We start from the raw sequence: 24,652 nt of genomic DNA, 5'->3' as shown, positions 1-24,652 counted from the left end.
GCGCACAAGGGGGCGTTTTTTTAACATTTCCTGTGTTACCTTTATATATTAAATATCATGTTCTTCGCACTTAAACCATAAAATTCAATTTAATAGCAATTTCGCAAAATAATTTTAAAATGAGCGTATCTTTAGAATTTCCGATACACGGTCTCGCGTACTGGAGATAAAAATGTTTTTTTTTTTCCGTACAGTGTTGCCATTGCTCGCTTTGAAATCGTTGAGTTTTTTAGTAAAAAATTCGTTAAAGTGTTACAAAATATGAAATCGATAATAAAACAAATTCCAAATGCCCATATTTTCGGAGGAGGATTACGTTATTCAAAATTGGATGGCTCTAAGTACCGCTATTTTATCACAATGCAAGAAACATGCATACATTTATGCAGAATCTTCATTATTTAATTTCTTTAAATATAATTCATAGCTGCAATATTTGGTGGCAACGGTTTGAAAATTTAATCAACGCAGAAAGACGCAAAATGTCAAAACGAAATTAATAGCCCTGAGCTAACACTCCTTTGGGCTAATGAAACAAATAAATAAATGTATAATAAAATAAAATAAATCAATAATAAAACAAAAAAGCAGCTGTAAGATAGATCCTTACATATTTAGTTAAATATGTCAAAGTTGGGGAGGATAATAATAGGCTTGAAAAATAAATGCCGTTGAATAATAATTATGACATTGCATTAAGAAAACACGAACATATTAGAATCGAGTATATATTTCTGTAATTTCTTCTAGACAAATATTTATGTTTCACATACGAGAAAGCCACAGGAGTATGAATCAGCAGTACGTTTCGATCAGGGATGGTTAAGAGCCTTTTTGTTTTCAAAATATGTATCAGTAGCCAATGTACTCTGTCTTTGCAGAAATCGTCGCATATTATAAAATTGTTTGCAGATTGAAGTATCTTTATATTACTGAATATATATATTCTTTATATATATATTACTCTTTATTTCTGTATATATATATAATTTTATTTATCTTTATATATATTATCTTTATTTATCTTTATATATACTACTACTCTTTATATATATTACTGAATCTTTCAACTCAACCTTTTTCAAAATGTTTTATGCTTTATATTTGCCTATGCCTGCTGAAAGGGGGGGAGAAAACATGAAAATCTCAGATTTAATGAATAATATATTTAAAATAGCGTAATGCTTTGTTTCAACGAAAACTCACTTTCCCAAAATGATTTTAATGATTTCTGGATTGTCATAAGAAAGCAAAAGGATCCGAGTACTAGATTTATTTTTCGTATCATTTAGTTAACAAACCCTAGGATGCTTCGCTGTAGAAAATATATATATGTGTGTGTAGAAATACATTAAATTTTGCGCAGGTTTCTAGAAAGGCAGTGATGCATTTTACAGTTTCTTATACTTCGATTCGCGCAACTTGCGCGAAGGCAGGTTTACCGGTCATAAATCAGGTGGACATCTCAGATGTTATTTACGGCATCAAGATTTGCAAGTGTTCAATTTTACACCACGAATGACATAACGGATACGAAAGCCCACAAATCATAGAGAAATACATGATGTCATTTTCGACATCGGCGAAATGCTCATTTGACATACGCGTTAGTCTTAATGAAAGTATAACTTTTGACGGGGAAATTTGAAAACTTTCGATGTTTAATTTTTATTTCCTTTTCTCCCCGACATCTTTTAAGTTTACTTTGGTTTTATTGTGTTAAAACAGGAAGCTGTATAACAATTTGTTGCGATAACAGCTCACGTCTTCTCTGCAAATGGCCACAAACAGTAAAATAAAATTATAATTCCCGGGGATTTAATTTGAGCAGCTATGTCTTCTATCATTGTTTGTAATCCACAGAGCTTTTGCTAGCGTGAACGCATTCATATTCTTTAGAACTTTTGAATATGATATAAGTGTTATTTGAACCATAATGCAAATGTACTCTGAAGGGCCGTTTAGACTGGGGGGGTTATCTGAGCTAACAGAGTCAGTTCCATGTGTCAACTAGCTCCGATGTACCTGAAGCTCAGGTGTTTTTTCAACTCGCTACCCTATGGAAAAAAGCTGGTTTTAGAGATGGGTCGACTATATCAGATGTCTCCGTTAGTTCAGATAAACCCTAGTTTGAACGGCTCTTAAGGGGCCAATAGACTGTCATTAGCTCAGATAAACCCTAGTCTGGACGGCCCTTACAGGGCCAATAGACTGCCGTTAGTTCAGATAAACCCTAGCCTGTCTGGCGTTAGTTCAGATAAACCCTAATCTGTCTGCCGTTAGCTTAGGTAAACCCTAGTCGGGCCGTTCACACTGGGAGTTATCTGAGCTAATTAAGTCAGTTCCATGTGTAGAATAGCTCCGCTATGTGTGCAGCTCATATTTTCAACTAGCTGCGCTATGGGGAAATTATGGCTTTGGAGATAGGCCGGCGAAGTCACTTGTCTCCGTTAGCTCAGATGAACCCCAGTTTGAAAGATCTTTAACAAACCGTCTGTCTTCAAAGTGTCCACTGTCTAATTTAGAGATTTGTTCCTCGCATGGAACTTAAAATCAGTATGGAATTTAAGTTGTTCATTAGCTTCTCGTAAACTCTGCTGGAAGAAGACAACCGAATGGAATTCCTTCTGAGCTTGAATTTGACTTTAATATGACTAAGCAAACACATTGCAGATGAATTCGAATTCTGCAAGATAAATAATTATGTTAAAGTGCGCATAAAAAGGACAGCTTATTACCAGCTGGATTATTATTATGCTGGATGGATTAGCGAAACATCGGGTTTCGTACACCTTATCTCAAATGTGTCATCGCATTGGGTGTAATGTTAAATGAAAAGCCACAGCTGACAGTTTGCTTGAGCAATTCAGACAAAACAATGCGCTTGAACAGACTGACTCGTTGACTAATGTTTAGCTCGTGCATGTCTCAGTTGTTGGCACCAGGCTACATTTTTTTTTTTTTTTCAATTCAACTTGAATCGTATACCTATAAATAAGATTGTTGTTTTAATTTGACCGTACGCATTGAAGAGATGTATGTTCCTCAGTATTTGTCCTGCTGAAATTTTCTTTGTTCAGTTAGGACAACTTTGATCTTTTTTTTCTTGCGATGAATGTGTTATTCATATTAGAAGTGTACATAAAAAGGAGTGTAAAAGTATTATCAGACATACAAATTTAATTTCTCATCTATATTAAGATATTTTAAAGCTATAAATGGGTAATGTTATCTCCTCATAAAGGGTCAGATATGAGACCCTTTTAGGCTTTATCGCCCAAAAGATAAGCTGAAGACGTGTAGATACGTACGGTAAGTTTTTCGGTGAATTCTTGGTTAATGAAACATAAAATATAATTTTGATTAAATAATTTGCTTAATTCTGTTATGAATCAAATAAAATATTTTAAATAATTAATTATACATTTAATAGAGATTCAGTGTTTACGTTCCATAACAACGAAATCAAATGGTAATGCTGTGGTAAATAAATAGTCAATGCAGATATGCAGTAAGCATTTATATACTTCATTTTTAAAAATGCTTCCTCACAATATTGTGGGATAATTATTAGGGATACCGTTCAGGGTCATACCTATAATTTTTTACACCTCAGGTAAATCTGACAGCTCCTTTCTATCATCGCATTTTTTATAATTTTTATAATTTTTATTTTAGCGTTTTATGCACTTTAAATTTTTGTTCTGTCTTATTTTTGTAAGTTTTTATTTTGTTCAATTATTGTATCTGTCGCTGTGATCAGACGTTTGTCATCGATTTTTAGCTTACTTCTTTGTAAGCTATCGAGTTTAAATTTTAAATTTTGTAGTCGCATAAATTTTAGATGAAAACGCAATGTGGGGAAGCGAGGTTTTAAAAATTCCATCTTAATTTTTTTTTTTAATTTAACGTTGAAATGCTTTTTGTTTAGCCAACAAACTAAGCATTTCGTAATTTTACTACTTCATCATCAGATAGAGCTGGAAAAGTCTTACGAGATTTTAAAATTAAGTTCTGTTTTTTTGGCAGCCTTACTTGATTTTTTCGATCGTTTGTCACTCCCTTTATATGTATTACTTAATGGGGAGAAAATTTAATGCAACTATTTGTATTCGTCCGCAAGCAGAAAATTATATATTGGAAAACTGGTACGCAACATGATTTCCATTTTTGTTAAAGCGAATGTATGAAACGAAATTAATTTTATTTAATCAAAATGATCAAGTTTAATTAAAAACTGTTTCTGTAACAACTCGCTATAACCTCTCCAAACGTGTAACTGTCATTATTATTAACATGGTAACAGTTACTTTATTATACAAAATTCGATTTTAGATTAATATTACTTTCATAGAAAATTCTGTACATTTCGGAAGATTTCTCTAGCAGTCTCTCTTCTTCAACAGAATATTGATTTTAGTATTGCTGTTCACTTATATTAATGTTATTTGAAATTTGGAAACATCATCTTAAATCAGGGTTTTAAACAAATTCACGCTAAGAATCCGAACATATTTTTACGTTTTTCTCTTCACGTACGTTCGTACGGGTTTGTGGATTTGGAGTGAATAACGACTACACTTGATGAAGTATGAAAGTACAATTATTTATTGACCAGTATTATTCAAGACAGCTCCAAAATCACGTTTTTTAGTCGTCGAAGATCTGCTATAAACACGCTGGAACAATCAGCGACACAACCTTCAGCTTATCAGGCTATAACGGTGAAGACAGCTTCACGGCAAAGCACCAAAGTACAGCTCCCGACTCTGCTCGGTCGTTCTCGGAACTCTACGTACTCTCGAGACTCTCCACGCTATAACTCGCGATGCACTCGACGATATACAAGAGTACGGTTCAATCGTTCCCAGAGCTCAACACTCTCTAAGATCAAACTCGACGATCCACTAACTCGCGATTTTCTAGTAAGAGACTCTGTCGATGCACTCGACGACCAATACGGCACTAGACTTCGAGAGATTCCCTCACTGACTGACTATCAACTCGCTAAATGAGACACTAACGTACGGACTGACTCTTCGCGTACCAGCAGGGTTTATATAGCTTTTGGCTTGTGTTCGAGAACATTCTGGGCTAAACGAGTAAGAATTCGTTCCAGAAGGTTCTCCATCCGTGTATGGCATATCGCCAATTTTATCGCCAAATGGGCGATTTCTCTCCAAATATGGCAAACCTGCCTTCCCCTTGCCATTTTTTGGCAACCATAAACCTGCTTTGCGGAGAAGCTATTTTACCGTGCCTGGACATTTCGCAACAATATGATTTTCCCCATAACTCTAGGAAGAGAATTTTTCTGAGTCGTGAAGGATTCAAACGCTAAAATTATGCGAAATCAAACGCGTGCAGATATACTTCATTATAAAACATATCGCAGATATTGTGTTTCTTTACATATCATAACATTTGTGGAAATCCTGCGTCGAACTACTTGATTGGCGCCATTTTTACCAATTGAACTTTCTTACTTCTTTTTTCTTTTTCCGGGCCACTTTCTGGTAAATTTCACATATTTTCCAAATTTTTCATCATTGCTACCTTGGAATTGCGTAAGGTAATGATTATACAATGACTAGTAAGAGTACGAAACTGTCAATACGTTTATTACTTAAATCGTCAGCAAACTTTAATGAAATACTGTTCATTGCTTAAAATTTTCAACTCCTTAATTTTGTTTTTCCTTCAAAACGAAGTATTTCTAGAACTTTCATAAATTAATATATAGACGCTTACTTTCCTCAATACTTCAAGCAATTTTATCAATATTCCTTTTACCTTAGCACTGATAATAATCATAGAGTTCCCTTTTAATTTATTAAAATGGAAACTCCGTTATTCCTCAGGGTAAAGGAAGATCTTTTCAGTCAGATAAGATACTAGAATAATAAATCTTAAGAGAAAAAGACACGTCAGAAGTTCAGATGGTGAAACTCGAGACGTCATGCTTCAAATAACTTAGTCAAGGTTTTAGACAGAGCTAGAAGGAATTCCGAAGTATTATTCCAGCAAATAAAAAAATAATAAAACTGCGAAATTCGGAATTGAAATTGTGATATGTCGACGTGTGCCAAACGGCAAACAGTTCTAAAATTAACTGTGAATAATTTTCTTCCTGTAACAACCGTTTAATTTTTCCCTTCTCACTTATTATTCTCACTCTTCTCAACTAGCTGTATTTGGTCAAGTACCGTTTAAGGTAGTTCGTATACAAAGCTGAATTTTTGTAATATTTGCGCTTTTCATGTGGAATGAAGAAAGAAGTAAAATTCAAGATTATAGTATGTTTTTAATACGTTGACATAACTTAAATAAGTAAAATGTCTTTCGATAGAGATATTTTGTCCAGTTTGTTAATTTTAAATCTAAATATTTTCATTTATCCATAACTCTCATACTGGCACGGAAATATTTTAATAAAATCTATTTTACATTTTATTAAAAAAATCGAAAATATAACATTAAGACAAAACATTTTAAAATAAGATTAAAACGAACATTTAAAAATTTTTGTTCATGTAAATTCAGGCATTCAGTGTCCATACTGTGATTAAAAGCAGTTTCAGTAACTTTATTGTTGCTGCTATTGCTTAAATGAGAATCGCTCTTGAACCGATAAGAAACGTTTACAAATTGTTCTGTTCCAAAGGAAAATGTGAATACCCATGCGTATATAATATTAAATACTCCGTGGTTTATTCGAAATTGCAGCATTTACTGAGACTTCAAGGAGCAATACATCGATAATGACATGCTCACAGCAATCTCTTGCTAGATTTTAAAAGCGAAACTAAGCCAGCAGCTGTGCGCTCATTACTTTAGGAGTTATAATCCTTTAATTGGCCAAACTTTCCGAAACCACGTACCATCTTTCATATGATAGACTACGTAACTTTTACAATGAAATATGACAACCAATTATCTCCTTTCTGACTGTGCCTGGCATATTCGTCTTACACATTACAAGTTCCCACCGAATTAAATAACAATTTATAAGGAGGTATAGCTGCCATAAATTGCTAATCTCATCTGTCTGGCTATTCGGCCGACTAAAAGTTATGCTGTAATACAAGTATTGTTAATTTTCGAAGTACAATCCAACTGAATGATATTTTTATTTAATTCTTGTTGCGTTGGTTTGGTGTGAAAAGTATAAAACCAATGGAATTATTGCCACTCCTACTGAATTTAGCACTTCCTGTTTGTTATTATTTAATCATTTTGTTTTGTAATTTTGTTTGATGTATGAATCTGGTAACCAGTTTTGCTTTGGAATGTTGTGATCGGGAAATTCCCGTTCTAAGCAAGCAGCAGATAAGTTACGTTACTAAAATACGGAATGTTTTTCATCATTAGGATGTAAGGATTATATGATCATTAAACTAAACTCTGCATGTAAATACTAGCATTAATCTGTATGGGTTTGCAAGTGAAATAAATTTTGCAAAGTGAAATAAAATTAAACGAAGTTGGATTGAGTCAACACAGGAATCTTGCATTGAATATTTGTTTTTCAAGACATTTTATTGATGTGGGTTTGTTTAAAACATAAAGAAGGCGGAAATAATTGCTAAATACAAGCGAACATTTTATTATATATTATCATGCTTAAAACGGTTAGTTAAAGAGAAATTTCGATTTAATAATAATTCCAAAATAATAGTAATTTGCAATATTGAAACTCTTTAAATCATTGTTTGACCATAATGTGTTTGCTACCAGAGTATGTAGAAGTAATGTCGTAGTGTACCAGAGTAAATGTATCAAAGTATGTAGGAATATTGACCATAATGTCGTTTCTACCAGAGTAATATCTCGATGCCATATGGATGGAAAACACTTACACTGTTTTTACCGTTAAGCCAGCAGTTTTCAATGTGGGACACGCTTACCACTTGGGAATTTGCATTTATTTTTGGCTAATTCGGAGAGAATTCTGGTTTATTAGGAGAGGGTTTCATATGAAAGCTTGAAAACCGTTAAATATAGTATCGATGCCTCTGTCTTGACAGCACTATCATTAATTAACAAGCTAGCGACAGGCTAATGATTTGCGATCCTGCTTGATCTCCTCATTAATGAACTGTGTAAGTATACATGGACGCTATCATTCACTGATGACTCGGTAAAATGTTTATAATTTTATATCAAAAATCAAATTGTTTATGTTATTTTTCGAGGTTACTGAAGTGTATAATTGAAGAAGGTGACACTTAATGTTGATGTGCATATATATATTTTTCTAGCTCGAGTGCTGGACATATGATAATATAATAGTATTATAATAATAGTGTTACTTTTCTGTACGTGCTGTCACGTGCTACACCCAACTACGCTAAGAGAACAGGAAAAAACTGAAACTTTATAGAAGTAAATAACAGCTTAGTGGCAAGATAAGCAGCTATAAATACCTCCAGGAGAAAACAAGACATAAAGCAAATCCTCCTCAACACGCGACGAATAGCGCAGATCACCAAAATCATTCACACGGCAAAGTCTAAAACACCGAGAAAGATGTTGTCTAGTAAAAGAATTACAGATTCTAAACTTAGCTGACTGCCTGTAAGCTCCAACGCAGCAAATACTTAAAGATTTAATCAAGGAGAGAACAAGCACTTCTGAAAGCCTCCAGGAAAATCACTGCTACGGTTTCGATAATACGCTTTCTAGAAATTTCCAGAAAGTTACCAATTTGGAGAGAAATGTTACACAAAATGCTTTGAAGAAAGAGTTATGTAAGTAAATACAATACATTTGCGGCTGTGACGTGATGCCTTGAACGATCAAACCGAAAATATGCTTCAAACTCAAACACTTAGATACAGATGTCTTTTGTGGGTATTGAGATCGCTATATATTAAGTGATCCACTACAAAAATTAGAATGAACATCATTTTTTTAAAAAAAATCTAGCAGGTTAAAATAAAACAACAAGATTTTAGTAACAGAGCAACGTACTTATCTCTCTTTTCTCTCGATGTTATTCGTGATATGGTATGTTAGTGATGTAGGCTAATTTAGAATGAGATTAAGCTAGGCAAAGTACAGAAAAATACATCGACATGCTTTGCCATTTTCTGCTCAGCAGTACGTATTGCCACTCCTACTGAATTTAGCACAATACGTAGCAAAATTTAAATCTACATATTTTTAATCTCATTTCATGTCAAGAATATGCGGGAAGTATATATCCCAACCCACAGGAAAAGGTTAAATTCACTAAAGTATGAAATAACTTATGCATAACATATAAATTTATGAAATTTTGACGTTGTTAACGTTTGTAGTTTTTTTCTAAGTTTCCATGCTTTTGTAACTAGGTATATATTACATGGCATAAGCCATGGTATTTAACATCCATGCACTCTGGAAAATATTCCATTTTAGAAGAGAAATATTTCTTAGCTGTATTCCATACCTCATATCATTTATTCCATATCCTCATATGATATGTTTCACATCCTCATATCATTCCATATACCTCATATCCTATATTCCATACCTTGCATGCTGTTTAGTAGATTACTGTTTGTTTCAAAGAACCACCATAATTTGATATAAGATCCCTATTTTGAATAAGATCCCTATTTTTTCCCTTTCAAACTAGACGCGGTCAGAGGTTTAAAATATTTATTAAAAAAAGAAAAAATGTATAATGTTTTAATAAATACGGTTAGTGTAATTTCAGGGGTACAATTAGTAATTAATAAGAACATGAATAAATAATTTCGTACCTTCAGTCTCTCAGTTTGTTAATCAATAATCGACATATTAAAATTTAAAAAAATCTGATGTGTACACCACATGATTTCCTTGTACGGAATATTAAATTATACGCAATTTTCCTACATTTCATTTAAACATATTGAATTATCAGTTAATGAATTTTGAATTAAATCTGCTTCGTGGGTAACACATAAACTGCATAAAATAAATGCACTCTTTTAAGTTCACTATATTTATTTACCATAGCGACACTTCGGCGGTAGGTTCACTTAACAGTATTATTAATTTTATAACTCATAGTGCACAAAAATTATATCATCTGAGGAATTACCGCAAGTTCTATTCAAATACTATAACAAATCTAAAACCGTATATAAAAGAAATTAAATAAATAAAAAAGAAACAGTTTTTCGCAGACGATTCAGCGCCGCTTACCTAATGCGCATGCGCTACTAATTACTTCAGTTCTCGGCAAGGCAAAAATAGATAAAAATTCAAAATATTTTCATTAAAATTTGAAAGATATAAAAAACCTAAAACATTAAATACAGTTAAAGCAATTAAAAAAACAATTTTTACAATTAAAATTGCAGTTTCAACGCAAAAACAAGCTAATAACTTAAATAATAATTCCAGAATGAATTAAGCATAATTTAATTCGCAATAATTAAACAAGACGTTACTTTGTTGTCACGAAGCTTAGACTGGCAACAAATCCACTATTCTGCTAAATTTCAAATGTAAACAAACATGGCTGCCATGGCAATACAAAATTAACCTTAGCTGCATTTCAAAAACTTTTAAATTGTTGATAATTCCCAATTATTGCATGCAGGTTAACTAAAGGCAAAACTATTAACGAGAACAACATAACTCAATCATTTTTAAAGCAAAAAAGGAACATTATACAAACATATAAGAATAAAGAAACTGAGCTCACAGAGCCGAATAACAGAGGGGTATTTATATACTTTTGGTGCGGCCCATTGCAACCAAAATACGAGGTGCATATCTACATGTTATAGCAGTCCTACATACAAAATTTCAACATTCTGACGCTAGTCATTTTTGAGTTATGCGAGATAGCTGCGTATGCACAGGTGCCACGGAAATTTCTCTTCAGAAATTCATTTTAAATCATTTTCATAATTTTTTGAGGTAAAAGAGTCCTTTATTCTGTCATTACGTACGGATGCCACGCAAAAATATTGTTAAATTGCATTCGATAGCGGTCAAAATGGATATTTTCGTTGAAACATAATACCTGATGATTTTCGCGATTATAGTTCTTCCTTTTTACTTCGTTCAAGGAAGTAAAAATGAAATATCTTACACTTTACTTAATGGCAATAAACTGGCACAGAGAAGACTAAATTATTTCATATCGGGTAATAGCAACACATTTCTTTTATAAATGCATGAATGATAAAAAATCTCAAACTTTTATTAAATTTGAAAAAAAAAAAAAAAAAAAAAAAATCTTTCGCTTTACCGAGTGGTAGCACAATGCTTTGAAATCGCCAAGTTTTCTGATTACATTTGAATTAACATCTTACGTTTTGTAAAGTGGCAACACGTTATTTTTTACCCTCGAGTTGTTAATCAAGAGTTTATTAAATTCTCACAGAATATGTAATAAATCAAAGACAACAAATCAAAGACAATCAAACTCAAAATTCTGGTTTAGAGGTAGGTGCACTCATGTTCTGTTGAAGAAATGTTGTGTCTTCAAAATTTGATGGCTCTAGGTGCGGCTGGTTTTCTGCTACGCGAGGACACGTACACATTCTTCATTATTTAATACTAGGGATTAGAATTACACTCTGCTTAATTAACTGAGAAATAAAACAGCTGCTGATAAATAAGCGCTTTTAATAAATAACTTTTGTTTTAGATTATTAATTAAGATGGAATTTATAATGCATTAATAACTGATGGAATTTTTAATGCATCTGGCTCATATAATTTATAACATAAATAATTCATCATTTTTATAAACATTCATGTCATTATTATAATTAATAAAAGATATTTGTAATGGCATATATTACACCACCAGATACAGAATAATCACGTCCACGGCACTAGTATTTTTGTTCAATTATTTTATCGTTATTTTTGCATCTAAAATGCTTAATGCCACTCAGTTCATCTAAATTTTCGGTTGTCAGAGTTGGCAGCAGTCGACTTCGGATAATCTTGAGGTAATTGTCATTATACTGTTCATTAAGCAGAGTATAATATTAATTTTATATGTAAATTAAAGATCTAATGCTGCATCGAATGGCATCGGTTCTAAGAGCTGATAATCTGATATTCAGCACAGAGGATAAATAACTGATAACTTTGTGTAATAGTATATTTTCCACACTACATGAATGATAAATGCCGAGATATAATATGACTGTTAACTAAGAACTTGAAAGATTAACTTAATACTGTAACGTCCTAAAGTATTTTATTTCTACACGTTTTCGGACTCCATCCCAGAGTTAATATATATATCAGAAATTATACATTTGTTTCCCAAATATAAGTGCGAATACAGAAGACAGAAAAATGACGTATAAAAATATTGCAAATATCTGTATAATATTGTGAATATCTCTTATAAAACTAATGTTCTGCAAATTCTGATGGGACTTTTATTATTCAGAATTGATTCTTAGTCAAGATACTCGTCACTGCCATGCATGATGTAAACGCAAGAATGAAAACTCATCATCAAAGCTGCTATGATAAATCTAATGCATTTAAAGCGCTTATAAAGGTCGTGCTCTTTAGCAAAGGGAATGCTTTCATTGGCTCTCACTCTCCTAACAAATGAAACTATCAAATTTGCGAAAGAGCACCCAAAATGGAGGAATTCGCTAAACATTCTGCATATAACGCGGAAATATGTATAACTGAGAAGTAGAATCTGACACAGTACAGAGAGCCCATTATCAAAAGCGTGTGGGGGGCGTGGTGCTCAAAATGAGAGAATACGCGTTTCGAAACTTACAGATCTGACATCCAATTATTTCCACTTTTTTTGCTTATCTATCTCTTGACGGGGCCTGTTTAGTATTTATAAGGTTCCAAAGAGGCTGTTTTTCAGGAAAAGATTATAACTAGCTTTGTGAACTATGAGGAGATAGACTCTTTAAGCTGTCAATCTCGGGGGGGGGGGAGGCATTTTGATTGAAGGAATAAGGGAAGAAATATGAACGCCAGGAACAAGTTTCTTACGTTTATTTAAAGGCATCTTAAAATGTCTTCATTTTTTTTTTTTTCAATGGCGGGCTCTGGCACTTCATAGACGTTGGCCATTACGAAGGCCAGAAGCGGTGAGGTGGTCTGTTTATTTTGGAGGCACTTAATAGGCGGGCCACCTTTGCCTCTTTTAAAAGAACGGACAAATTACATCCGTTCCTTCTTCGGGATTCGCATCCGACCCTTCGCTATGATAGTCAGTGTCACTAACCACTTTCCCGTCTGGACGGCAAAAAAAATTCATTATTAGACAGTGGACAAACGACTGTTCCATACAAATATGTAATCATTAGAAATAAATTTGATTAATTAGAATAATGGTACAAGTGTTTCTAAAAATGTTCAGTTAGATTTAATGTTATCAGTCATATGAATTAGTTGTACTACAAATCACATCATACAGACAATTAAGGACACTAGATAAAATACATTAATAAAAAAAGGAAATAAAAATATAAATAATGAAACATACGGCCTATTACAATTAAATCTTCCATTTTAATATAGCCTATTTTAACATTCTCGTATCCTTAGCTTAAAAGGTGAATTACAGATATTAACGAAAGTTGTTAATTTTAAAAGCAAATTAAAGATCTTAAGGAATGGCAACAAAGAATCTGCGATTTGCCAAGTCAAAATTACGTGGATGATAAATGCCTCGGTATTGCTGCAGACTCATTAGGTTTCTTGACGCAGAAGACATGAAAATTATGCAGTGCCTTTCCCTGGACTTGAACTCTGGACCTTCCAACTGCTAGCCGGACGTGTTTCTAGTTGCAAGACGAGGGCATGCGGCAAAGAGCAAAAAAAACTTCATAGAGTAACGTAACCTAACATTAAATGAAAAAAGTACAGACGACTAAAATAGAAAGATTAAACGCAGACGTTAATAAAATATTCCCAAAATTTTACCCTCAAATAAGAATTGTTATATTTATTTGTATATGTTCCCCTCTCCTGTACTTGAAAAAGAACTAAACTTATTCTCTTAATTTTTATTTTTAAAATGCTGTCTTCAGAAATCTAATGTTAACGAAAAAAAAGTTGAAGATTTTCTGAAACTGTTCGTTATTACTCATCTTAAGGAAAGTTTTAACAGCATTATAACCTAATGAAAGAATTGTGCTTAAATCTTATTCAATATAAAATTGATAGTAAAAATCCATGCTAATTCTGACTACTTTTTAACATACCAAATAATGTTTATAGTGTGTTAAAAGAATATCAACTGTGTTTTCTTAAGCATGTGTTTAAATTTGCATGCAATATGATCTTAAGCAGAAAGTCTCTCCTCCTTTCTAATTTATTTTTTGTTCTTGACTGCAGTTTTTATTTACATGTTTAATGAAGTTCTGAAAAAAAAAAAAACATTCTACCATTATTTTGTTACACAGAGGTCTATTTCATGGCTGTCATACATATTAAAAATCGAAAATAGTTTTTTTATTAATCTCTACATATAATAAAAGAAAGAGTCTGTCTGTGTGTGTCTTTCGTTTGTGCTGCGTGTAAGCTAATAGACGCAGCGCTACGAACTTTGGTACATAGGTGCATTTAGACAAGAGCCAGTGCACCTCGAAGCGATGTTTTCAAAATTCGAATCAGATTTTTTTTATTTTATCTTTTTTGATGAAATTGCATCATTTTAAACAGTTTCATTCTTTTAGAAATGTGGTTTTGACAACAGTTTTTTGTTCAATGCTTTGTATAGTGGACTGATGACTATTGAAAATATGAAATAAAATATTACTAATTATACACGCAACGCCCACATTGCAATCTTCTTATTCTGGCGCGCATGTGTCTCGCGAGGCATAACAAAAAGAATTTCCCTTTCCCCCCCTCTCTTTTTATTAGCTAATGACAAAGAGGTTTGCATATTTTAAATTATGTCATCCAAAACGCACAACTTTGATTGGTTATTGCTTTCTGATGATAATTTCATTCTTTTAGAAATGTATTTTTGGAAACAGTTTTTCATTCATTGCTTTGGATACTGGACTGCTGACTGATTTCTCTAGAAAATGTGAGATTTATTGATTATATCATTGTAATTTGTTTTATAATATGTTCTAATCACATAAAAAGTTTTGCATGATTTTGTTTAGGAAACAAAGTTCTTAACTTCCTTTATACCATTCGAATTCTTAAGATTTTGCAACGGGAAGTTGATTAATTAATTTATTATGATAATTAATATTTTTAAGGGATATTGCTTATCTTATTGTAATTTTTTTATATGTAATACATTTTTTTGATAAAGCTGTTTTACAGAGTAAAATTCTGTGCAGGTTTTAAATTTATGTTTGGTGTTCCCTTTAGGCATTTTTCCGGTACATTTAAAACCCAGTCGAAGGCTGGCCGCGTAGCGACTAGTTTAAATATTTTGCTTACAAGGATGAGTTAACTTTCTCAATAAGCTTTTGTTTCAACAGAAATACTTTTTGCAATATCGTTTATTTGTCTTCTTTGTTTTCTGGAACTTGAAATAAGGCGTGCAAATTATTAATTATCTGCTGTCAATTAATAATCGAATTCAGCCTATTAATTAATTATCTTAATACTGTTAACTAATTATCGATTCTTATAGTAATGATTTAAATCTGAGATTTCTCATCGAAGATAAGTACAGAACTAATTTCCAAATATCCAGTTATTCGGATTATACTTATTACTCCAGTTATCTGATTGCTTGCTTTTCTATTCTGGTCAAGTAAAATTCAGCATGTTCTTAATTGATTTATTGACTTTAAGTATTTTCATTAATTTAAATATAATAAAAAATATATTCTATTATTATTTTTAAAAGAGCGAACTTGAAATGCCCCATACTTTTATCGTTACCCCAAAGGGGCAATTTGCCTAGAAGGTCGGCATTTGCCTCGTCGTTACGGCATTTTGCCTCGTCTATCTTCGAAAAAGAAAACGGCGTTTCACTTTTCTAATTATTGCCACCAAATATTAGAGCCCTGCATTATATTTAAATAAATTAAATAATGAAGAATCTGCATGAATGTATGTGTGTTTCTCGCATTGTGATAAAACAACGGCATCTAGAGACATCAAATTTTGAATAACGTAGATCTCCACTTTAATATGAGCATCTCGAAGCCCAAATTTGGAATTTGGAGTTTGTTTTATTACCTATTTCAGATTTTGTAAATCTTTATGCGATATTGCTGTTGTACTGAATTTTATAGTTTAAGTGCGGAGTACATGATATTTAATAAAAAAAAGTAACACACAAACCGTTAAAAAAAGCCCTTGTGGGCGTAATACAAAATCTGAAAGCTTCCAGATTTTTGTTTTATTGTATTGATTGTTTTATACCAATTCATTTTTATTTACGTAGAAATTATTGTTTTATATTAACAAGAGAAAAAGGTGTTAATTTTAATAGAATAAAAAGGTGTTACCCTTTTAAAATAATAAAATTAATAAAAAAAAGGATTTATTTTACTTTACTATTATTATGTAACAAAAAAAATAAAGGAAATTTATGCTCTAGATTTAAGAATACGAAAAAAAGTTATTTCATTGTTTTATTTTAGCTAAAGAAGGAAGGGATTAAGCGTTTAGGGAAATAAAAAATAATTGCATTTTTATTTTGTCCCAAGGAAATTATATAAAATTCTTATTAACTTTATTATTTTTGTTGAAGTTAAAATGCGCTAAAATTTCCTAGCTTGCATTGCAGTAAATACGCGTTGGCTTTAAAATTGTTTGTCTATTGTTTGTATGTTAGAAAGAGTTACGTAACGTGCTGAAGAGTGGTAAAAGAATGATGCAAAACGTATCGTTGAAACGAGGATCTTTTTAATAAAAACTTATGAATTTGAAGTTTTCATGAAAATGCTGCAAATTTGTTCCAAAATTAACAATTTTGTTTCATACTTTATATTTTATACACACACACTCATACATATATCATCTTTGACAAATTTAATTGCAGAGTATGCAGGAAAGAAAAAACACAATATTTATGTTTAAAATTTTATATTCAATGTTTTTTTCCGATAAGTATCTTTTGTATCAAAACGGAAATGTAATTTTATCATACAGAATAGCAATATAAGTTACATTATAATCTTTAATAAAATACTAAATTCTGCATACTGTCCAGCTACTCCAAAAACTGTCACCATCATCTGCATACGTATGTTTTATGTATTTGGGCCTGTAAAATGTTTCCTTCATTTTTGACGCTATGATGTGTACAGCTTGGTTATTTCACTTTTTATCGCAGTTACACTACATTACTCAGCTATGGCTTTTAACATCTATGTTGCGTAGCAAAGTGTGACCAAATTGCGTGTTTAAGTTGTTCCTATTACCCTTCAAATTAAATCGGTCGCTAGTGTCGTAATTTTTAAAAGTTTACATCTCTAATAATATTGAAAATATCTGTAGTTTTATCCTTTCATTATATACGAGCGTTATATTATAAGAAATTTCTCCCGCTTTCTAGCATGCCTTCGTGGTGTAACGGTCAGCACGTTCGGCGCGTAGAGGTGGTCTGTGGTTCGGGTCCTGGGGACGGCATTGCTCATTTCTCACGTCTCCTATTGCAAAATAATCTAATAACTCTACAGTGGCGCCCTAACTAAAAACGATGATGGATGATGATTCTTCACCACCAGGATTTGGCTATTGGGTACCCTAATCCCCACTCGCCGTTTAGAAAAGGGGGGCATATAAGGTATTTCTCCCGCCTTCGTGGTGTAGTAAATTAACATGGCGCGTCTTTTGAGAGGTCTGAGGTTCGAGTTTTGGAGAGGGCATTGCTTATTTTTCACGTCTCTTAACAGCAATAATCCTAATGACTCTACAATATTACGGTGTATTAGCAGGGAATTAATGATTCCCGCATCCTGGAAAATTTCGATTCTCAATTGCTATCCATATTTTTAACGTATCTTTGGTTTCCAACTTAACAAAAAACAACTGAACAATTTAAAAGCTATATATGTATTTTTAATGATCTTTATATCTCTTTCTCTCTCTCTCTCTATATATATTATATATATCTATGAACTTTTACATATTAACATATTATCGACATATTAACATTTTAAATTATCTTTGTATGCGACATAATTTTATAATATATTTAATTCATGTGTACAATTTTAAGCAGTTGTACTTTTGATATATCATGAATTTTTGATATATCATGATTTTGAAAAATCATGTATTTCGTATTTGGGTTGGGAATTATCTTTTGTGTACCTCAATTATGCATTTTTAAAGCTTATAGCAATCTTTACAGATTAAGCGGTTGGTATGCAAGTTTTGTAGACCACCCCTAAACTCCGAAAATTTCCCTAAATATTTACAAATTAAAAAAAAAAAAAAAAAAAAACTGCGGAAGGGGAACAAATGAACAACAAATGAAAACCGCGCTTTTGAAGAGCCACTTGCTCAGTGCGAACTTAAATCAAACGTTTTATTGATTAGCCCTGGTAACCTGCATTTATATAACTCTGGTTTTCCACCAAGCATGTTAAAAAAATACAGCAAAATTCGACATCACCCAATTTATACTACTTCTACTAAGACCCGTGTTTCCTTGAGCAATTTTGTTGGAAATAAAACAAACATCCGTTACAAACTATATTCCCTAGAATAAGAACGCCACCGCCTTATTCTATACATAGCAAGACCACTAGAAAGAAAAAGCTGAAGCTTACTGGAGCAATACCACAACATAAATATTCCAATCAGTAACAATAACGAAATCCTCCCTCGCCATTTTTTCTTTCCCTTCGTCTTATTACCCATCGTGAATAATTCACATTCTCCCGCCATGTCCACCTTAAGCCACCATACGGTCGGTCTTTCATCTTCTTTTTCTTTTTGCTTTGTTACTTATTCCGTGTCTCATCTGAGTTCCGTCCAACAGACAGCTTCTGTTGACAACCTCTTATTAAGCCACGCCTAAAAGAACGCCATTTTTATCAACTAATGTTAGGCTTAGTGAGCCTTAAGTTCCGTGATAATGTGCCGTAAATGGAATGCTATTTTCACGCCGCGGTACTTTAGGTTATTAAGTGATTTAAGTATCTCTGTGTGGTGTAATTTGTAAAATTTAGGTGCGATTCAGACAATTAATCTTGTTTTATGATTTTAAATAGTTTTGCTCAGCAGTTTCAGAATGTTTTCGTATTTAAGTGAGTAACGCGGGATTTGCAAATTAGTCATTTTAGATTACGTGAACCGCCTTTTACGTCGAGAGTTTTTCAACTTTTGAGTGGGTTTGAAAGAATGAGCAATGAAGGTAAGAAAGTGACCTTTATAACAAAAGTGATTGAATTTAAATTCTTAGAAGGGGTCAGACTTGAATCTCGATTTCAATTACGAAAACTTAAAACGTTATAAAAAATAAGTGGAAGTGAATTGAAGCAGCAGTCGGTTTTAGTTATTTACGTTACCTCCTCAAAATCTTTATTAAGGATATTTCAACAAAACGTTATTATGTATTTTACTTTTAATTAAAGCAATTTTTTTATTAATTCAAATTTTTGTTATCAAGAGGTCATGTAAATAAATATTTAGAATTTTCTTTGCAGAAAATTTCCAACCACCAGTGCTGAAAATATTTACAAGAGATTTTAATTAAGACTCAAAATTAAAATCTCCGGAATTAAAATCTCCGGAAAATTATCTTTAACAATTAAAATCTCCGGAAAACGCAACGCTGTTGCTTTGCCTAATTTTATATTTCCTTTGGAATGTTTCCCTTCTCTCTTGATCTAGTATATTCTTTCTGAATAGATTTGCTACGGTTTAATACATAATACGTTAGTATAATTCTTTTTTTCTACGTTTATTTGAATATGGCAAACACTCGAGGGTTATATGCCTAAGGAAAGGGATGCCTCCGTGGAGAACTTTCTAAGGCAAACTGGCTGGTATACGCGTTACACATGGGGAGAAAACCACGAAAACGTCCATGCTGCCAGACCGTTTGCCCGGAATTGGGGCCTCGGATCGAACTACCAGTGTTCACAACTCGGCGGCTCGGTTGCCTGGTATAATTCGAAAGATACAGAATAGATCTTCCGCAGCATAAATTAGCTATTTGATAAACGGATAGATGCACTTCAGAAATTTTGTGGAAGTTTAGGGTAATATTTGTTAAAAACTTCGTTTTATTTTTTAAAGTATAATAATGTTGCAATTACCATATGAGCATATTACAAATTAAATTAATTAAATGCATTTTAAATTATAGCAATTAGACATCCTTTCATGATCTTGAGAGGAGCACATTGGGTATTTTCAGGACGCACAAAATCGTATATCGCGCAGTGACAACACATAGCTTGCAGGTATGATAAATGACACGAAAATATACCGCAACTTGACGTAAGTCGATGGCCCCAAAAATTTGGAAAACATTATTGAAAATGTTCTAATGTCGAAAGCTGGTATTGGTATTGGTAATTTAAGTCTCGCATGGATAAATAACGGTCAAGGCCAAGAACAGAGGTTAAAAAAAATTATTGTATTGTAATTCATTGTAATATATTGTGACTCAAAAAGTGAGATTATTATATGGGCACATAGCTGGACATAACGCTTCATATTTGTACATGAATCCTTCCCCACTTATTACTACGAGAAATATATCTCTTCCTCAGACAACCCATATCAAAAACTGAGTTTTACAAAGCATGTTTTGCCCATTTAATTCATTACATTCGCTTCATCTTTCAGATGTTCCATTCTGAAAAGTGAGTAGAGAATCTTAAATTTATTATAAAAGCCTTTCCTCGTCGATCCTTTGGGAAATCTATAAACCACCTCCTTGGACTCGGAGAAATCGCTCTGAAACTTACAATTTAATCTCACTTTTATTACCGGTTGTAACTTTTTTATTTCCCGAAATGCAACTTTCTTATATTTTTCCGGACAGCCGAAACATTTTGTTACGCTGATTCGAGAAGTACGGTGAAGTACCAGAAGCTGGCTTCTTCGCAATCGAGCGAGACGTCTACTTTGCCCGAAAAATATCACGTGCGCCTCTCTCCGGTCAATCCGAGTGCCGGAAAAGTAGGGTCTCTGGCGTATTCATATCTTCTTGGTCAGTTAATTAAGATAATCACGCACCGTTCTGGAAGCTTATTTCTCATTTGGTGTATTGATGGCGTAAGCGGTGAAGGGAATTACATGTGCGGTAAAATGTAGCTGCAGTGAGACTTAGAGCGATAAAGTATCTTGCGTAATGAAGCCATTTTATGCCTGAAGTCTTTCATGTATGTTTGTGTGCTCAAATCTTTTCCTTTTATTTGTTTGCTTAGGATAAACGCTTTAGGAGTTATTAACTGCAGTTTGGGTGTATACTGAAAAGTGAAAATCATATGCATTAAAATACAATCTGTAACTAATGGTCTATAAGTAATAAAAAGACCAGAGTATTATAATCAAAATTCATACCTTAATGGCATAGAAAATTTATATTACTAGTTACATTAATATTGTAAACGTGCCGTCCAACCGGATAATTTTCGATAGCAACGAATTTTATTAACAGCAATAAAATATAATAATGACTCCCAACCGGTATAGTGGTTAGCATCGCTGACTGTCGTGCCGTAGGGCCTGGGTTCGAATACCGGAGAAGTCATCGTTGTTTGTAAATGTGTATTATCGGTGCGGCATGGTGGCACTCCAAATATGCGGCGAGTTGAAAGTTTTCTCGTGTGATTGGGGGCCGGAACTGAGCTAAATCGCACTGTCACCTTTAAGGAGCTCAAGGCTGTTGCCAACACCAGGCTTAACCTTGCGCTCCTTGTCACGAGGAATTTCATGGGCTTGTGCTGAGACACGTTAGACCAGTGAGCATAATTAACAACAACATAATGTAAACGTGAGTAAAAATCACTGTAGAGTAGGTTGATTGATAGAAATGTATGGAGACTTTATATTTTTCTAGTATTTACTGACCACGTACCAAGAATTTAGTCAATGAAAATATGTAGCATTTATTTTAATCAACACTTTATTTCTTAATAGGAAAACCTGAAGCGAAATTTAGTTTGTTAGAAGGTTAGGCTAGTGTTTAAATGTGACTCAAATTTCGCTTAATGGTGCAAGTCTATAAAATGTTAATTTATATGATTTGTGAAGTTATTTTTCAATACTTTACCGCAAGGAATTTGCAACTAAAGACGCATGTATAATAAGGGACCAGACTAAACAAAGAAAAATGAGTTGATGTAAAATGATGGCTTCGAATTAATTTTTGAAATCGTTAATTTTTTAAATTAATTTTTGAAATGCAGGAGTATGCTTACGGATGGAGATAAATTCTAAACAACGTCTATGACATAGGAAGAAAAAATTTCTTTTCTTACAGTTGCCTTTAACTTCTTTATTAGTTTCAAAAGTTGAAATATTTTAATTACAAGGTTTTAGAAAAAAGAAGATAAGGCTTCGGCACAGGGTGATTTCGTATTGTTATAGAGTTAAGTGAAAAAATGATGATCCAGATCTCTCAATTCCCCGCATGCCCAATGGGTAAAAGCATGCAAGATAAGTAAGTGAAAGCATGCGGGATCTATAGTTCAATTGAACAGCTGCTTAATATAGCTTTAGTTAAAAAGAGATGTTCGATGAGCGTCAATGGAAAGGTTTATGGCTGTACCAATAGCCAATACAGATCATACACCGTAGGCTACATATTTAAAGTATTTTTACGATTTAGCAATTTATTTTTAATATATGAATAAACAATATTTATTTATTGCACATTAAACGCAATTAAATTTCAAATGTTGTGGATAAAAACAATTTCTAAATAGTGTTTACATTATCTGCTATCATTGTTGTTTTACTTTGTTTTTTTCCTCCCCTTTATGTGCTTTTCGTAGAAACGTTTTCTTTATTTTGATGATCTGAGATAGTAATTTTTCTATTATTTCAAGTAAGCAAATTTAACATATTTTTGGCAAAGCCGACTTAATCTGCAACTCGGTTAATTCGATGTCGTTTAATCAGGACTGTAGTAGCACCTAGTACTATTTTCTGTCCTGTCCTCGTTCCAATTTCTGAAATGATTAATCAGCTATTTGCTGATGCCAGATATGCGAGATTAATTACGCAGACAGGTAAGATGAAAACTTGATCTCTGCAATAATATCTGGTACTAAGCGACGGCTCTGATTGATTGTGATCATATGTCGGTTCTAATTTTCAGAACTGCTCTTTGTTTATGGCACTGCTCTTGATTTATTTAACAACAAAAAATTTTCATCCCTACTTACAAATTGATTGAACGGCCACAATTTCAGTTATCCCTGACATACAAATTTTAAATTAAAATCAGTGATGTGTATTTCTGCTGTGGAGTCATGTGGTGTAGTAGCCATTACATCCAGCTAGAAACTGGAAGATCTGGTTCCAGTTAAGGACGAAGATACAATTGATTTTTCCAGATTTCTTGCTTCCCAAGAAATCTGATAAGGACTCTATAATCGAACCGGAACTAAAATAGGGTGCATAATAATTCATCTCCGCTTTGATTAGACTAACTGGTTTCAGCTTCTCCATCCAATTCGCTCATTAGATGGGAAGAGGTAGTAAAACAAGGAAACAAATACATTCTTCTCGAATGTCTTAAGTGAAAATCTCAGGTTCACTGCTTAGCAAGGGCACAGTGCTGTTTCTAGATTTTCTGCTCTGAAATAAACAGAAATCAAAGAAAACATAATTTACCACTCGATTAAATACAGCAGCCTAAACTTATTAACCACGTATTTCTCAGAGTAATCCGAGTATGAGCACAAATACATATGCATGAGTCGTATCGATGCTTATTGCTTATGAGAATCTTGACGGTGATATGACTTCAGTTATTTTCTCAACCTTTGGAATGACACATGATGCTATGCAGTACAGACATATAATTTGATGGCTGCTGAATCACATTTTCGATAATTAATCCAAAATGCCAGCATTTCTTATTTCCGTGCGTACGAGAGAATAACAGACAGAGAAAGCATATTGTTTTAAATACATAAATAAAAGTGTAAAGCAATTTATTATTACAAATATTTATTTATGTGTTAAATTTCAATACTTCTGTGCATAATTTATCAATTAATTATATTTATTCAAAGTCCACTAGAAAGTGTATACGCATTTTAACTGATAATATCTGTGGACGGTTTAAGAAATTAAATCGAAGGATGATAGGAATATACTAAAAAAAGGCCTTTATCTTAATAAATACCATTAGATAGATGACTATAAAATGAATATGTGACACGAGGCAGTGATTTGAATTACTGACGCACGGTTCTCACTTTAGGAATGTAAAGATCATTTTAAAGAGGTAAGCGTAAACAGAGAAATGAATTTACAGTGTATTTTCTCACACAAGCCGAATGGACAGTTATATATTTTCTTGACTGAATTTGACACAGATGGTGCCGTTTAGTATGGACACATAAGAATATCAGGTAGACTTTGCACTGTAATTAATTTTGCTTCAAAATGTTCGTAAGCTTGCATTGCAAATTTGCAACACAATACGCTGCATGTTAGCAGAGTATAAGATGCGAATTTGCTTTGATATTGGATAGAATAAAAGAAGTGCATTTTAGTTTCCTAGGCGTTCATCAGATTTTAGGTCTTTAGACTTTTAGCTTTG

The 24,652-nt window shown here is 32.8% G+C and overlaps 1 protein-coding gene across 3 annotated transcripts in view; it reads left to right on the top strand.

The window, feature by feature from the left end:
* Positions 1–24,652, top strand: part of LOC118186486 (uncharacterized) — a 299,034-nt gene that overhangs the window by 37,054 nt on the left and 237,328 nt on the right. The window contains exon 1 of one of the 3 annotated variants that reach the window (XM_085822589.1): positions 15,000–15,022. The exons of the other annotated variants lie outside the window; for them this stretch is intronic. The gene's annotated coding sequence lies outside the window, so the exon portion shown is untranslated. Of the gene's footprint in view, positions 1–14,999; positions 15,023–24,652 lie in introns of those variants that run through there. 3 annotated transcript variants of the gene reach the window in all.

Source organism: Stegodyphus dumicola, chromosome 8 (genome assembly GCF_044657685.1).
Source record: "Stegodyphus dumicola isolate Sdum_Otavi_A_Nest chromosome 8, ASM4465768v1".
Classification (NCBI taxonomy): Eukaryota; Metazoa; Arthropoda; class Arachnida; order Araneae; family Eresidae; genus Stegodyphus; species Stegodyphus dumicola.
The sequence above is the reverse complement of the archived record's forward strand: the minus strand, read 5'-3'. Positions and strand labels throughout refer to the sequence as shown.